The 17,500-nt window shown below is 49.9% G+C and overlaps 1 pseudogene; it reads left to right on the top strand.

Moving 5' to 3' along the window:
* The window catches only part of LOC129817838 (transcriptional activator Myb-like), a 94,571-nt pseudogene extending 85,589 nt beyond the window's left edge, over positions 1-8,982 (top strand).
* Positions 8,983-17,500: the final 8,518 nt, after the last annotated feature.

Raw genomic sequence — 17,500 nt, 5'->3', positions numbered from 1 at the left:
ACAACATGGTAGCATCACAACATGACAACAACATGGTAGCAACACAACATGGTAGCAACACAACATGGTAGCAACATGGTAGCAACACAACATGACAACAACATGGTAGCATCACAACATGGTAGCAACACAACATGGTAGCAACACAACATGGTAGCAACACAACATGGTAGCAACACAACATGGTAGCATCACAACATGGTAGCAACACAACATGGTAGCATCACAACATGGTAGCATCACAACATGGTAGCAACACAACATGGTAGCAACACAACATGGTAGCAGCACAACATGGTAGCACCACAACATGGTAGCAACACAACATGACAACAACATGGTAGCAACACAACATGGTAGCAACACAACATGACAACAACATGGTAGCAACACAACATGGTAGCAACACAACATGACAACAACATGGTAGCAACACAACATGGTAGCAACACAACATGACAACAACATGGTAGCAACACAACATGGTAGCAACACAACATGGTAGCAACACAACATGGTAGCAACACAACATGACAACAACATGGTAGCATCACAACATGGTAGCATCACAACATGGTAGCAACACAACATGGTAGCAACACAACATGGTAGCAACACAACATGGTAGCAACACAACACAGGGTCCAAACATTATTGGGCACAGACAACAGCACAAAGGGCAAGAAGGTAGAGACAACAATACATCACACAAAGCAGCCACAACTGTCAGTAAGAGTGTCCATGATTGAGTCTGAATGAAGAGATGGAGATAAAACTGTCCAGTTTGAGTGTTTGTTGAAGCTCGTTCCAGTCGCTAGCTGCAGCGAACTGAAAAGACGAGCGACCCAGGGATGTGTGTGCTTTGGGGACCTTTAAGAGAATGTGACTGGCAGAACGGGTGTTGTATGTGGAGGATGAGGGCTGCGGTAGACATCTCAGAACGGGTGTTGTACGTGGAGGATGAGGGCTGCGGTAGGTATCTCAGAACGGGTGTTGTATGTGGAGAATGAGGGCTGCGGTAGACATCTCAGAACGGGTGTTGTATGTGGAGAATGAGGGCTGCGGTAGATATCTCAGAACGGGTGTTGTACGTGGAGGATGAGGGCTGCGGTAGATATCTCAGAACGGGTGTTGTACGTGGAGGATGAGGGCTGCGGTAGACATCTCAGAACGGGTGTTGTACGTGGAGGATGAGGGCTGCAGTAGACATCTCAGAACGGGTGTTGTATGTGGAGGATGAGGGCTGCAGTAGATATCTCAGAACGGGTGTTGTATGTGGAGGATGAGGGCTGCAGTAGACATCTCAGAACGGGTGTTGTACGTGGAGGATGAGGGCTGCAGTAGACATCTCAGAACGGGTGTTGTATGTGGAGGATGAGGGCTGCAGTAGACATCTCATATAGCGGGGAGTGAGGCCTAAGAGGGTTTTATAAATAAGCATCAACCAGTGGGTCTTCAACCAGACGGGTATGCAGAGATGACCAGTTTACAGAGGAGTATAGAGTGCAGTGATGATGTGTCCTATAAGGAGCATTGGTGGCAAATCTGATGGCCGGATGGTAAAGAACATCTAGCCGCTCGAGAGCACCCGTACCTGCCGATCTATAAATTATGTCTCCATAATCTAGCATGGGTAGGATGGTCATCTGAATCAGGGTTAGTTTGGCAGCTGGGGTGAAAGAGGAGCGATTACGATAGAGGGAACCAAGTCTAGATTTAACTTTAGCCTGCGGCTTTGATATGTGCTGAGAGAAGGACAGTGTACCGTCTAGCTATACTCCCAAGTACTTGTATGAGGTGACTACCTCAAGCTCTAAACCCTTAGCGTTAGTAATCACACCTGTGGAGGAGAGGGGCATTCTTCTTACCAAACCACATGACCTTTGTTTTGGTGGGGCCTAGGATTGAGCCTTGGGGTATTCCCTTGGTGACAGGCAGTGGCTGAGACAGCAGATGTGATGATTATATACATTGCCCTAGCCACTCTTTCCTCCATGTGGCTGTAGATGTATCTGTGTATCCTGTTCACACTGTAATGTGTTAATCAATACCCAGAGCGGTATTGATCGCTATACCTTTTGTTTCTTCTGCAGCTATTCAACCAATCAGACAGCCACAGCCTACCAATGAGCTCCCAGAAACCCCTGGTGGCCACAGCTCCGCCCCGACAGCAGAAAGAGAACGGCATGTACGCATCTGCTTCTCTACTTATGATCAGCACCACGGTGTTACGGTAATGATTAATCACACACCTCTGTGTCAATGATGTAAAACTCACCTGCCCCCTCTCTCTCTCTCTCTCTCTCTCTCCCCTGTTTCTCTCTCTCTCTCTCCTGTCTCTCTCTCTCTCCCCTGTTTCTCTCTCTCTTCTGTCTCTCTCTCCCTCTCTCCCCTGTCTCTCTCTCTCTCTCTCTCTCTCTCTCTCTCTCTCTCTCTCTCTCTCTCTCTCTCTCTCTCTCTCCCCTGTTTCTCTCTCTCTTCTGTCTCTCTCTCCCTCTCTCCCCTGTCTCTCTCTCTCCCCTGTCTCTCTCTCTCCCCTGTCTCTCTCTCTCCCCTGTCTCTCTCTCTCCCCTGTCTCTCTCTCTCTCTCCCCTATCTCTCTCTCTCTCCCCTGTCTCTCTCTCTCCCCTGTCTCTCTCTCTCTCTCTCTCCCCTATCTCTCTCTCTCCCCTCTCTCTCTCTCCCCCCTCTCTCTCTCTCTCTCTCTCTCTCTCTCTCGCTCTCTCTCTCTCTCTCTCTCCTGTCTCTCTCTCTCTCTCTCACCTGTCTCTCTCTCTCTCTCCTGTCTCTCTCTCCCTCTCTCCCCCCCCCTCTCTCTCTCTCTCTCTCTCTCTCTCTCTCTCTCTCTCTCTCTCTTCTCCTTCTCTCTCTCTCTCCCCCCCTGTCTCTCTCTCTCTCTCTCTCTCTTTCTCTCTCTCTCACGTTCAGGACTCCTACTATCCGTCGTTCCTTCCTGGAGTTGGTACCTCGTACTCTGACCCCGTTCAGGTCTTCCATGGTAGAGTGTATAAAACAGGAACCTATGGAGTGTGTTGTCTCAGTCGGGGGCCAACAGCCACCCGGTAGCTCCCCAGACAAACAACCACCCTTAAAGAAGATCAAAGAAGAGGTACTCTACATCAATATATACATGTGGTTGTGCTCTGACCCTGTGGTTATATTCTGTGGTTCTGACCAGGTGTTTGACCGTGTTCCGACCAGGTGTTTGACCGTGTTCCGACCAGGTGTTTGACCGTGTTCCGACCAGGTGTTTGACCGTGTTCCGACCAGGTGTTTGACCGTGTTCCGACCAGGTGTTTGACCGTGTTCCGACCAGGTGTTTGACCGTGTTCCGACCAGGTGTTTGACCGTGTTCCGACCGGGTGTTTGTCCGTGTTCTGACCGGGTGTTTGTCCGTGTTCTGACCAGGTGTTTGACCGTGTTGCGACCAGGTGTTTGACCGTGTTCCGACCAGGTGTTTGTCCGTGTTCTGACCAGGTGTTTGACCGTGTTCTGACCAGGTGTTTGACCGTGTTCCGACCAGGTGTTTGACCATGTAATGACCAGGTGTTTGACCGTGTTGCGACCAGGTGTTTGACCGTGCTCCGACCAGGTGTTTGACCGTGTTCCGACCAGGTGTTTGACCGTGTTCCGACCAGGTGTTTGACCGTGTTCTGACCAGGTGTTTGTCCGTGTTCCGACCAGGTGTTTGACCGTGTTCTGACCAGGTGTTTGACCGTGTTCTGACCAGGTGTTTGACCGTGTTCCAACCAGGTGTTTGACCGTGTTCTGACCAGGTGTTTGACCGTGTTCTGACCGGGTGTTTGTCCGTGTTCTGACCGGGTGTTTGTCCGTGTTCTGACCGGGTGTTTGACCGTGTTCCGACCAGGTGTTTGACCGTGTTCCGACCAGGTGTTTGACCGTGTTCTGACCGGGTGTTTGACCGTGTTCTAACCAGGTGTTTGACCGTGCTCCGACCAGGTGTTTGACCGTGTTGCGACCAGGTGTTTGACCGTGTTCCGACCGGGTGTTTGACCGTGTTCCGACCAGGTGTTTGACCGTGTTCCGACCAGGTGTTTGACCGTGTTCTGACTAGGTGTTTGACCGTGTTGCGACCAGGTGTTTGACCGTGTTCTGACCAGGTGTTTGACCGTGTTCCGACCAGGTGTTTGACCGTGTTCTGACCAGGTGTTTGACCGTGTTCTGACCGGGTGTTTGACCGTGTTCTAACCAGGTGTTTGACCGTGCTCCGACCAGGTGTTTGACCGTGTTGCGACCAGGTGTTTGACCGTGTTCCGACCGGGTGTTTGACCGTGTTCCGACCAGGTCTTTGACCGTGTTCCGACCAGGTGTTTGACCGTGTTCCGACCAGGTGTTTGACCGTGTTCCGACCAGGTGTTTGACCGTGTTCCGACCAGGTGTTTGACCGTGTTCCGACCAGGTGTTTGACCGTGTTCCGACCAGGTGTTTGACCGTGTTCCGACCAGGTGTTTGTCCGTGTTCTAACCAGGTGTTTGACCGTGTTCTGACCAGGTGTTTGACCGTGTTCCGACCAGGTGTTTGACCGTGTTCTAACCAGGTGTTTGTCCGTGTTCCGACCAGGTGTTTGACCGTGTTCCGACCAGGTGTTTGACCGTGTTCCGACCAGGTGTTTGACCGTGTTCTAACCAGGTGTTTGACCGTGTTCTGACCAGGTGTTTGACCGTGTTCCGACCAGGTGTTTGACCGTGTTGCGACCAGGTGTTTGACCGTGTTGCGACCAGGTGTTTGACCGTGTTCTAACCAGGTGTTTGACCGTGTTCTGACCAGGTGTTTGACCGTGTTCCAACCAGGTGTTTGACCGTGTTCTGACCAGGTGTTTCTCCGTGTTCTGACCGGGTGTTTGACCGCGTTGCGACCAGGTGTTTGACCGTGTTCTGACCAGGTGTTTGACCGTGTTCCGACCAGGTGTTTGACCGTGTTCCGACCAGGTGTTTGACCGTGTTGCGACCAGGTGTTTGACCGTGTTCCGACCAGGTGTTTGACCGTGTTCCGACCAGGTGTTTGACCGTGTTCTGACCGGGTGTTTGACCGTGTTCTAACCAGGTGTTTGACCGTGCTCCGACCAGGTGTTTGACCGTGTTGCGACCAGGTGTTTGACCGTGTTCCGACCGGGTGTTTGACCGTGTTCCGACCAGGTGTTTGACCGTGTTCCGACCAGGTGTTTGACCGTGTTCTGACCAGGTGTTTGACCGTGTTGCGACCAGGTGTTTGACCGTGTTCTGACCAGGTGTTTGACCGTGTTCCGACCAGGTGTTTGACCGTGTTCTGACCAGGTGTTTGACCGTGTTCTGACCGGGTGTTTGACCGTGTTCTAACCAGGTGTTTGACCGTGCTCCGACCAGGTGTTTGACCGTGTTGCGACCAGGTGTTTGACCGTGTTCCGACCGGGTGTTTGACCGTGTTCTGACCAGGTGTTTGACCGTGTTCCGACCAGGTGTTTGACCGTGTTCTAACCAGGTGTTTGTCCGTGTTCCGACCAGGTGTTTGACCGTGTTCCGACCAGGTGTTTGACCGTGTTCAGACCAGGTGTTTGACCGTGTTCTAACCAGGTGTTTGACCGTGTTCTGACCAGTTGTTTGACCGTGTTCCGACCAGGTGTTTGACCATGTTGCGACCAGGTGTTTGACCGTGTTGCGACCAGGTGTTTGACCGTGTTCTAACCAGGTGTTTGACCGTGTTCTAACCAGGTGTTTGACCGTGTTCTGACTACAGTTGTGGTTGTGTTCCAGATGGAGTCTCCCTATCTGCAGTGGGAGGGGCCAGACATCCATGCCCAGCTCTTCTCCCCCTCCGGCCCCGCACAGGAAGTACCTGTATGTCACATGTTCTCCTCCTCCTCTTCCTCCAGTCTTCCTCCATCTTTATAATGAATGTGTAGTGCAGGGGTATTCAACTCGTACCCAATGACGTCCAGAGCCTGGTGCTTCTCTGTTCTACCTGATAATTCATTGCACCCACCTGGTGTCCCAGGTCTAAATCAGTCCCTGATTAGAGGGGAATCACCCACCTGGTGTCCCGGGTCTAAACCAGTCCCTGATTAGAAGGGAATCACCCACCTGGTGTCCCAGGTCTAAATCAGTCCCTGATTAGAAGGGAATCACCCACCTGGTGTCCCAGGTCTAAGTCAGTCCCTGATGAGAGGGGAATCACCCACCTGGTGTCCCAGGTCTAAATCAGACCCTGATTAGAGGGGAATCACCCACCTGGTGTCCCAGGTCTAAATCAGGCCCTGAAAAAAATCGCAGTGAAACTGTCTTGGAGGTCCAAAGAATGTGTGTTCTTTGACAATTTCACTTGTTGCTTGTGTACATGGATTGTATAATATTGTATGTTTTTACCCACAACACCAATTTCTATCCGTTTGTATAGCATCTCTCTCGTTCTCCCGCTCTCTCTCTCTAGGATCTGCTGACTAGTTCTGTACTGAATCAAGACGGACACAAAACCTACCATCTCCCCCGTCGGTCTCTGAGCAGCCCACTACAGGTTTGTGCACGTGCGTGCGTGCGTGTGGGTGTGTGTGTGTGTACACTGCTACAGGTGTATGCGCACTGTTGCTAGAGGGTCACAAAGCTTTCAAAGTGATTTATGTAACATGTCAATAATGTCATATAAAACCTACCTTTCTCTCTCCCAGCAGCTCAACGCTTGGGACCAAGTGGCTTGTGGGAAAGTGGAGGACCAAGTGGCTTGTGGGAAGGTGGAGGACCAAGTGGCTTGTGGGAAGGTGGAGGACCAAGTGGCTTGTGGGAAGGTGGAGGACCAAGTGGCTTGTGGGAAGGTGGAGGACCAAGTGGCTTGTGGGAAGGTGGAGGACCAAGTCTTGGCTTTAGAGCAGAACCATAAATACATCACCACTCACTCTGCTAGGACCTTAGTCATGTAGTATTATACACACACACACACACACACACACACACACACACACACACACACACACACACACACACACACTGAGACACACACGCACGCACGCACACTCACGCACACACAAACACACACACACACACACACACACTCACACGCACGCACACACGCACGCGCGCACACACACACACACACACACACACACACACACACACACACACACACACACACACACACACACACACACAAACACACACACACACACACACACACACACACACACACACTGAGACACACACGCACGCACGCACACTCACGCACACACAAACACACACACACACACACACACTCACACACACACACACACACACACACACACTGAGACACACACGCACGCACCCACACTCACGCACACACAAACACACACACACACACACACACTCACACGCACGCACACACGCACGCGCGCGCACACACACACACACACACACACACTGAGACACACACGCACGCACGCACACTCACGCACACACAAACACACACACACACACACACACTCACACTCACGCACACACGCACGCGCGCGCACACACACACACACACACACACACACACACACACACACACACACTGAGACACACACGCACGCACGCACACTCACGCACACACAAACACACACACACACACACACACTCACACGCACGCACACACGCACGCGCGCGCACACACACACACACACACACACACACACACACACACACACACACACACACACACACACACACACACACACACACACACACACACACACACACAGACACACACAGACAGACAGAGACACACAGACAGACAGAGACACACAGACAGACAGAGACACACAGACACACAGACAGACAGAGACACACAGACAGACAGAGACAGACAGACAGACAGACAGACAGACAGACAGACAGACAGAAGACAGACAGACAGACAGACAGACAGACAGACGGACAGACAGACAGACAGACAGACAGACACTCGTTGGATTCAACTGACCAAAGACTTTAATTTGTTTATTTCTATTTCATTTATTTTTGTATTCATAGGTTTCATGTTTTGTCACAATATTGTTCTGAACTGACGCCTGACGGAGCATTCTACTGTGAAGAGTTAATCCACACATCGTCGATGATGAAGATTTAATCCACAGATCGTCGATGGTGAAGATTTAATCCACACATCGTCGATGGTGAAGAGTTAATCCAAAGTGCATTACAGTGGCTTGGAAGTACAATGACCTTCAAAAGGAGGCATTAAATTAGTAGGAAAACCTTTTGTCATCATTTTGATGACGCCAGATTGACTTTAGATGCAGTATAACGTTAGTGAGCTAGCTAAGATTGATGGCAGGCCACCGGATTTTAGCTAGCTAACGTTAGAATTTGCTAGCTATTTTTTGACAAACTTTGCTAACTAAGTAAATTTGATGACATGCTAACGTTGGCATGTCATTTTTTCTACTAAATATTTGACTACTTTAGCAATGTCATCGTATTTCCAGGCACTATAGTGTAATTTAGGTAGAGGTAGAGGTACCGGTAGAGTTAGAGGTAGAGGTAGAGGTACCGGTAGAGGTAGAGGTAGAGGTAGAGGTACCGGTAGAGGTAGAGGTACCGATAGAGGTAGAGGTACCGGTAGAGGTAGAGGTAGAGGTACCGGTAGAGGTAGAGGTAGAGGTAGAGGTACCGGTACCGGTAGAGGTAGAGGTACCGTTAGAGGTAGAGGTAGAGGTACCGGTAGAGGTAGAGGTAGAGGTACCGGTAGAGGTAGAGGTACCGGTAGAGGTAGAGGTAGAGGTACCGGTAGAGGTAGAGGTACCGGTAGAGGTAGAGGTACCGGTAGAGGTAGAGGTAGAGGTACCGGTAGAGGTAGAGGTAGAGGTACCGGTAGAGGTAGAGGTACCGGTAGAGGTAGAGGTAGAGGTACCGGTAGAGGTAGAGGTACCGGTAGAGGTAGAGGTACCGGTAGAGGTAGAGGTACCGGTAGAGGTACCGGTAGAGGTAGAGGTACCGGTAGAGGTAGAGGTACCGGTAGAGGTAGAGGTACCGGTAGAGGTAGAGGTACCGGTAGAGGTAGAGGTACCGGTAGAGGTACCGGTAGAGGTAGAGGTACCGGTAGAGGTAGAGGTACCGGTAGAGGTACCGGTAGAGGTAGCCGGTAGCGGCTTGACAACAGTCATAACAATAGCGTGACGTGAAGCGAGTGACGGAGGTGCAACCTATGAATGGTTTTGTTATTAATGTGGATCCTGTGGGTAGTTTTATGGTATTGAATGTTGTATTATAAAAACAGGGAGAAAATGTATGTGCCTATAATTGAATAATAATTGGGCTGTGTTTTTAATAATTCTAAGTTTTATATATTTGAATATAAAAAAAAACAAGCTGATTTAATTTATTTGCTTTATTTCGACAAAGAAATGTTGTACCGCCGGCCTATCGAGCGACAGTGTTTAAAACCTGACCCCCGACCCCTGACCTGACCCCTGACCCCTGACCTGACCCCCGACCCCTGACCTGACCCCTGACCCCTGACCTGACCCCCAACCCCTGACCTGACCCCTGATCCCTGACCTGACCCCTGACCTAACCCCCAACCCCTGACCTGACCCCTGACCCCTGATCCCTGACCTGACCCCTGACCTAACCCCCGACCCCTGACCTGACCCCCGACCTGACCCCTGACCCCTGACCTAACCCCTGACCCCTGACCTGACCCCCGACCCCTGACCTGACCCCCGACCCCTGACCTGACCCCCGACCTGACCCCTGACCCCTGACCTAACCCCTGACCCCTGACCTGACTCCGACCCCTGACCTGACCCCTGACCTAACCCCTGATCCCTGACCTGACCCCTAACCCCTGATCCCTGACCTCTGATCCCTGACCTAACCCCTGACCCCTGACCTGACCCCTGACCTAACCCCTGACCCCTGACCTGACCCCCAACCCCTGACCTGACCCCTGACCCCTGACCTGACCCCTGACCCTAGCATTACTACGGGTTGAAACCAAAAAAAAGTACTAAATATGATTAAACGATAGCCTCTGTATTCCACTCACAATACCCCCTTTAACCTGCTGAGAGGCCTGTGGAGAAAGCCATATCGTGCTTCTCCGAGTGTTCTATGATACCTGTTAGCCTTAACGTTTCACTGCTAGACATTAGGCTATTGTCAGCCCTTATGAATGGTTATGAATGATCATATGATGCTTAAGTGACAATTGGGCCAGTCCATTTAAAGTGTTACCTCACTAAACAAAGCAGGAAACAAACAGTAGGGTTATGTCCCAAATGATTTTCTGTTCCCTTGATGGATACTACCTTTGACCAGGAATAGAGTGCCATTTCGCACTCTCGTTCTTTTATAACCTGTATGACCTATATTCGATTGCTTCCTGTCTTGATACCCCGTGTCATAGGGGAAACATTTCCATTCAGCAAAATGTATTAATATTATTGTTGTTTTATTACATTTTTGATAAAGTCAATCCCTAAAGTCTTACACTGAGTTTACTGGGGAGCTCTCAAAGCATCAAACTACGACCCAATCGCAAACTGAGCCCTAGACCCTACGTCCTCGTCCCCTAGACCCTACGTCCTATGATCGTCCCCTAGACCCTACGTCCTATGATTGTCCCCTAGACCCTACGTCCTATGATCGTCCCCTAGACCCTACTCTCTATGATCGTCCCCTAGACCCTACGCCCTATGATCGTCCCCTAGACCCTACACCCTATGATCGTCCCCTAGACCCTACGCCCTATGATCATCCCCTAGACCCTACGCCCTCGTCCCCTAGACCCTACGCCCTATGATCGTCCCCTAGACCCTACGCCCTATGATCGTCCCCTAGACCCTACGCCCTATGATTGTCCCCTAGACCCTACGCCCTATGATCGTCCCCTAGACCCTACGTCCTATGATCGTCCCCTAGACCCTACGCCCTATGATCGTCCCCTAGACCCTACGTCCTATGATCGTCCCCTAGACCCTACGCCCTCGTCCCCTAGACCCTACGCCCTATGATCGTCCCCTAGACCCTACGCCCTATGAGCGTCCCCTAGACCCTACGCCCTATGATTGTCCCCTAGACCCTACGCCCTATGATCGTCCCCTAGACCCTACGTCCTATGATCGTCCCCTAGACCCTACGTCCTATGATCATCCCCTAGACCCTACGTCCTATGATCGTCCCCTAGACCCTACGCCCTATGATCGTCCCCTAGACCCTACGCCCTATGATCGTCCCCTAGACCCTACGCCCTATGATCATCCCCTAGACCCTACGCCCTATGATCGTCCCCTAGACCCTACGCCCTATGATCGTCCCCTAGACCCTACGCCCTATGATCATCCCCTAGACCCTACGTCCTATGATCGACCCCTAGACCCTACGCCCTATGATCGTCCCCTAGACCCTACGCCCTATGATCGTCCCCTAGACCCTACGCCCTATGATCATCCCCTAGACCCTACGCCCTATGATCGTCCCCTAGACCCTACGTCCTATGATCGTCCCCTAGACCCTACGTCCTATGATCGTCCCCTAGACCCTACGCCCTATGATCGTCCCCTAGACCCTACTCTCTATGATCGTCCCCTAGACCCTACTCTCTATGATCGTCCCCTAGACCCTACTCTCTATGATTGTCCCCTAGACCCTACGTCCTATGATCGTCCCCTAGACCCTACGCCCTATGATCGTCCCCTAGACCCTACGCCCTATGATCGTCCCCTAGACCCTACGCCCTATGATCGTCCCCTAGACCCTACGCCCTATGATCGTCCCCTAGACCCTACGTCCTATGATCGTCATCTAGCCCCTATGTCCTATGATCGTCCCCTAGACCCTACGCCCTATGATCGTCCCCTAGACCCTACGCCCTATGATCGTCCCCTAGACCCTACGCCCTATGATCGTCCCCTAGACCCTACGCCCTATGATCGTCCCCTAGACCCTACTCTCTATGATCGTCCCCTAGACCCTACGCCCTATGATCGTCCCCTAGACCCTACGCCCTATGATCGTCCCCTAGACCCTACGCCCTATGATCGTCCCCTAGACCCTACGCCCTTGGTGATTGCAACTATGCTGTCAGATTGTCGGTTAGTAAATTCAGAGTGTTTCGCTCTCGGAGCGTTCAGAGCGCAGATTTCCCGCTCTGGCCGACGACGAGGGTTGATCTGAACATTCTGACCTTACAACCGCAATCAAGCACCCGAGCTAGTGTAATATCTGAAAAAGGAGCTAGCTAGCTAGAGTATCTTACCCGTATACATCATGAATGGACGCGTCTCCTATCGGATGCCTCGGTTGCCCTTAGTTTGAAGATGTAATCCGGAGGCAGGTGTTTTCGCCATCTCTTTAGCTCATCGTACTCGAATTCCACTGATTTCAAAAACTCGGTCCTCCAGAAAGTGGAGAGCATACACATAACGTTAGCTAGCGAGCCATCCAGCTAACGTTAGCTAGCGAGCCATCCAGCTAACGTTAGCTAGCGAGCCATCCAGCTAACGTTAGCTAGCGAGCCATCCAGCTAACGTTAGCTAGCGAGCCATCCAGCTAACGTTAGCTAGCGAGCCATCCAGCTAACGTTAGCTAGCGAGCCATCCAGCTAACGTTAGCTAGCGAGCCATCCAGCTAACGTTAGCTAGTGAGCCATCCAGCTAACGTTAGCTAGCTAACAGTACATTTTATCTTGACATTAGACTTATGCAGTTTTACTAAGCGATACATAAAAATAAAAAATAAACCACATTAGACAGGATTACCTACACATACTGACCAGCTCAAATAGATAGAAGTGTGCTACATGGCAGACCAATCCAAACTCAACTCATTATCTCAGCCAATCGTGGCTAGCGGGAAGGTTGCTGACTAAACCAACTAGGCTTAGAGAGAGGGCTTAGGTTCTATGGCTCTACGAGCTGGGTCTATGGCTCTACGAGCTGGGTCTATGGCTCTACGAGCTGGGTCTATGGCTCTACGAGCTGGGTCTATGGCTCTACGAGCTGGGTCTATGGCTCTACGAGCTGGGTCTATGGCTCTACGAGCTGGGTCTATGGCTCTACGAGCTGGGTCTATGGGTCTACGAGCTGGGTCTATGGCTCAACGAACTGGGTCTATGGCTCTACGAGCTGGGTCTATGGCTCTACGAGCTGGGTCTAACAAATCATCTCAGATCTCCAAAAGAGAGGGCTTAGGTTCTATGGCTCTACGAGCTGGGTCTATGGCTCTACGAGCTGGGTCTATGGCTCTACGAGCTGGGTCTATGGCTCAACGAGCTGGGTCTATGGCTCTACGAGCTGGGTCTATGGCTCTACGAGCTGGGTCTATGGCTCTACGAGCTGGGTCTATGGCTCTACGAGCTGGGTCTATGGGTCTACGAGCTGGGTCTATGGCTCAACGAACTGGGTCTATGGCTCTACGAGCTGGGTCTATGGCTCTACGAGCTGGGTCTATGGCTCTACGAGCTGGGTCTATGGGTCTACGAGCTGGGTCTATGGCTCTACGAGCTGGGTCTATGGCTCTACGAGCTGGGTCTATGGCTCTACGAGCTGGGTCTATGGCTCTACGAGCTGGGTCTATGGCTCAACGAACTGGGTCTATGGCTCTACGAGCTGGGTCTATGGCTCTACGAGCTGGGTCTATGGCTCTACGAGCTGGGTCTATGGGTCTACGAGCTGGGTCTATGGCTCTACGAGCTGGGTCTATGGCTCTACGAGCTGGGTCTATGGCTCTACGAGCTGGGTCTATGGCTCAACGAGCTGGGTCTATGGCTCTACGAGCTGGGTCTATGGCTCTACGAGCTGGGTCTATGGCTCTACGAGCTGGGTCTATGGCTCTACGAGCTGGGTCTATGGCTCTACGAGCTGGGTCTATGGCTCTACGAGCTGGGTCTATGGCTCTACGAGCTGGGTCTATGGCTCAACGAGCTGGGTCTATGGCTCTACGAGCTGGGTCTATGGCTCTACGAGCTGGGTCTATGGCTCTACTAGCTGTGTCTATGGCTCAACGAGCTGGGTCTATGGCTCTACGAGCTGGGTCTATGGCTCAACGAGCTGGGTCTATGGCTCTACGAGCTGGGTCTATGGCTCTACGAGCTGGGTCTATGGCTCTACGAGCTGGGTCTATGGCTCTACGAGCTGGGTCTATGGCTCAACGAACTGGGTCTAACAAATCATCTCAGATCTCCAAAAGAGAGGGCTTAGGTTCTATGGCTCCATTTGGGATTGGGTCAACGAGCTGGTTCTATGGCTCCATTTGGGATTGGGTCAACGAGCTGGTTCTATGGCTCCATTTGGGATTGGGTCTACGAGCTGGTTCTATGGCTCCATTTGGGATTGGGTCTACGAGCTGGTTCTATGGCTCCATTTGGGATTGGGTCAACGAGCTGGGACCCAGTAAAATGTTTTAAAGCTGCACTTGAATGACAGAGTTTTTATTTCTCTTTGAGCATTGTTATTATTATAATCATTATGAATATTATGAAAAAATTATTACAAACTTGGGCCCAATGTATCTCCATGTTTGGTAAACATGTCTTTTAAAAATATTTTTTGGTTCGTTTTTTTTCTAACGCCATGTTTGATACTAAGACTGCAGTAGCCAATCAGCGTGTTTGATACTAAGACTGCAGTAGCCAATCAGCATGTTTGATACTAAGACTGTATTAGCCAGTCAGCATGTTTGATACTAAGACTGCAGTAGCCAATCAGCGTGTTTGATACTAAGACTGCAGTAGCCAATCAGCATGTTTGATACTAAGACTGTATTAGCCAGTCAGCAAGTTTGATACTAAGACTGCAGTAGCCAATCAGCGTGTTTGATACTAAGACTGCAGTAGCCAATCAGCGTGTTTGATACTAAGACTGTTTTAGCCAGTCAGCATGTTTGATACTAAGACTGCAGTAGCCAATCAGCGTGTTTGATACTAAGACTGTTTTAGCCAGTCAGCATGTTTGATACTAAGACTGCAGTAGCCAATCAGCGTGTTTGATACTAAGACTGCAGTAGCCAATCAGCGTGTTTGATACTAACAGGAGGAAATCCTTTTGATAAAAGCATTTTTATAAAAGCATTTTAAAAGGCCATGTTTAAATACGTTTTTTTTTATACTTTTGTATACTGCCTAGTCAATAAAGTGTGTATTTTTTAACTGCTGATTTTTGTGAGTGGTTTGTGTTGTACGAGGTCTATGAGTGGTCTTTGTTTTCAGTGATCAGTGTTCTATTGTCAACAGTCTTCCAGGACACTAGCTGACTCTCACACCAACACTTCAACAACTAACCGTGCAAACCGATCGGTAGAGTTATCCAAAACGTTCGGTTTGAGAGTTTACCCATTAACTCACAGGTTTGATGAATTAAGCATATAGAATGAATGAGTTCAAGCCTCATTTACAATACACACACACAATAAAAGGTTTAGAATGAATGAGTTCACTCCTCATGTATGATAAAGTTCATAAACATAGCTCTATCTCTGTCGTATTCAAAATGCCCTCTCTCTGGACACACGCTTTCTGAGCTCCAGTACCGACAGCTCTGATTGTGACACGCCATAACACATCAAACCGTAGTGAAGCCCTCGTCTTACCAACTCCACCACTGATCCATAAAGTTTATTATTGAATGAGGGAAGATGCAAATATCTCCAACTGTTCTCTCTCTTTGTCTTTTTCTCTATCGCTATCTATTCTCTCTTTCTACCACATCTCGATTCTTGCTTCTTTCTCTCTCCCTCTTTCCCTCTCTCTCTCCCTCTCTCCCCCTCTCTTCCTCTCTCCCTCTTTCCCTCTCTCTCTCTCCCTCTCTCTCTCCCTCTTTCCCTCTCTCTCTATTTCTCCTCTCCCTCTCCCTCTCTCTCTCTCTCTCTCTTTCCCTCTCTCTCTCCCTCTCTCCCCCTCTCTTCCTCTCTCCCTCTTTCCCTCTCTCTCTCTCTCTCTCTCCCTCTCTCTCTCTCCCTCTTTCCCTCTCTCTCTCCCTCTTTCCCTCTCTCTCTATTTCTCCTCTCCCTCTCCCTCTGTCTCTCTCCCTCTTTCCCTCTCTCTCTCCCTCTCTCTCCCTCTCTCCCTTTCCCTCTCTCTCTCTCTTGCTCCTCTCTCTCCTCCTCTCTCTCTCATTCTCCTCTCTCAATTCAATTCAATTCAATTCAAGGGCCTTTATTGGCATGGGAAACATGTGTTAACATTGCCAAAGCAAGTGAGGTAGCGATACACAAAAGTGAAACAAACAATACAAATTAACAGTAAACATTACACATACAGAAGTTTCAAAACAATAAAGACATTACAAATGTCATATTTTATATATATATACAGTGTTGTAGCAATGTACGAATGGTTAAAGCACACAGGTTAAAATAAATAGGCATAAATATGGGTTGTATTTACAATGGTGTTTGTTCTTCACTGGTTGCCCTTTTCTTGTGGCAACAAGTCACACATCTTGTTGCTGTGATGGCACACTGTGGAATTTCACCCAGTAGATATGGGAGTTTATCAAAATTGGGTTTGTTTTCGAATTCTTTGTGGATCTGTGTAATCTGAGGGAAATATGTGTCTCTAATATGGTCATACATTGGGCAGGAGGTTAGAAAGTGCAGCTCAGTTTCCACCTCATTTTGTGGGCAGTGAGCACATAGCCTGTCTTCTCTTGAGAGCCATGTCTGCCTACGGCGGCCTTTCTCAATAGCAAGGCTATGCTCACTGAGTCTGTACATAGTCAAAGCTTTCCTTAAGTTTGGGTCAGTCACAGTGGTCAGGTATTCTGCCACTGTGTACTCTCTGTTTAGGGCCAAATAGCATTCTAGTTTGCTCTGTTTTTTTGTTAATTCTTTCCAATGTGTCAAGTAATTATCTTTTTGTTTTCTCATGATTTGGTTGGGTCTAATTGTGCTGTTGTCCTGGGGCTTTGTGGGGTGTGTCTGTGTTTGTGAACAGAGCCCTAGGACCAGCTTGCTTAGGGGACACTTCTCCAGGTTCATCTCTCTGTAGGTGATGGCTTTGTTATGGAAGGTTTGGGAATCGCTTCCTTTTAGGTGGTTGTAGAATTTAACGGCTCTTTTCTGGATTTTGATAATTAGTGGGTATCGGCCTAATTCTGCTCTGCATGCATTATTTGGTGATATTTTTGCAGAATTCTGCATGCAGAGTCTCAATTTGGTGTTTGTCCCATTTTGTGAAATCTTGGTTGGTGAGCGGACCCCAGACCTCACAACCATAAAGGGCAATGGGCTCTATAACTGATTCAAGTATTTTTAGCCAGTATTTTTCTCTCCCTCTCTCTTTCTCCTCTCTCTTTCTCCTCTCTCTTCCTCTCTCTCAATCCCCTCTCTCTCTCTCTCTCTCTCTCTCTCTCTCTCTCCCTCTCTCCCTCTCTATCTCTCCCTCTTTCCCTCTCTCTCTCACTCTTTCCCTCTCTCTCTATTTCTCCTCTCCCTCTCCCTCTGTCTCTCTCCCTCTTTCCCGTTCCCTCTCTCTCCCTTTCCCTCTCTCTCTCTCTTGCTCCTCTCTCTTCCCCTCTCTCTCTCTTTCTCCTCTCTCTCCCTCTCTCTTTCTCCTC

Source organism: Salvelinus fontinalis, chromosome 20 (assembly GCF_029448725.1).
Source record: "Salvelinus fontinalis isolate EN_2023a chromosome 20, ASM2944872v1, whole genome shotgun sequence".
Lineage (NCBI taxonomy): Eukaryota > Metazoa > Chordata > Actinopteri > Salmoniformes > Salmonidae > Salvelinus > Salvelinus fontinalis.
The sequence above is the reverse complement of the archived record's forward strand: the minus strand, read 5'-3'. Positions and strand labels throughout refer to the sequence as shown.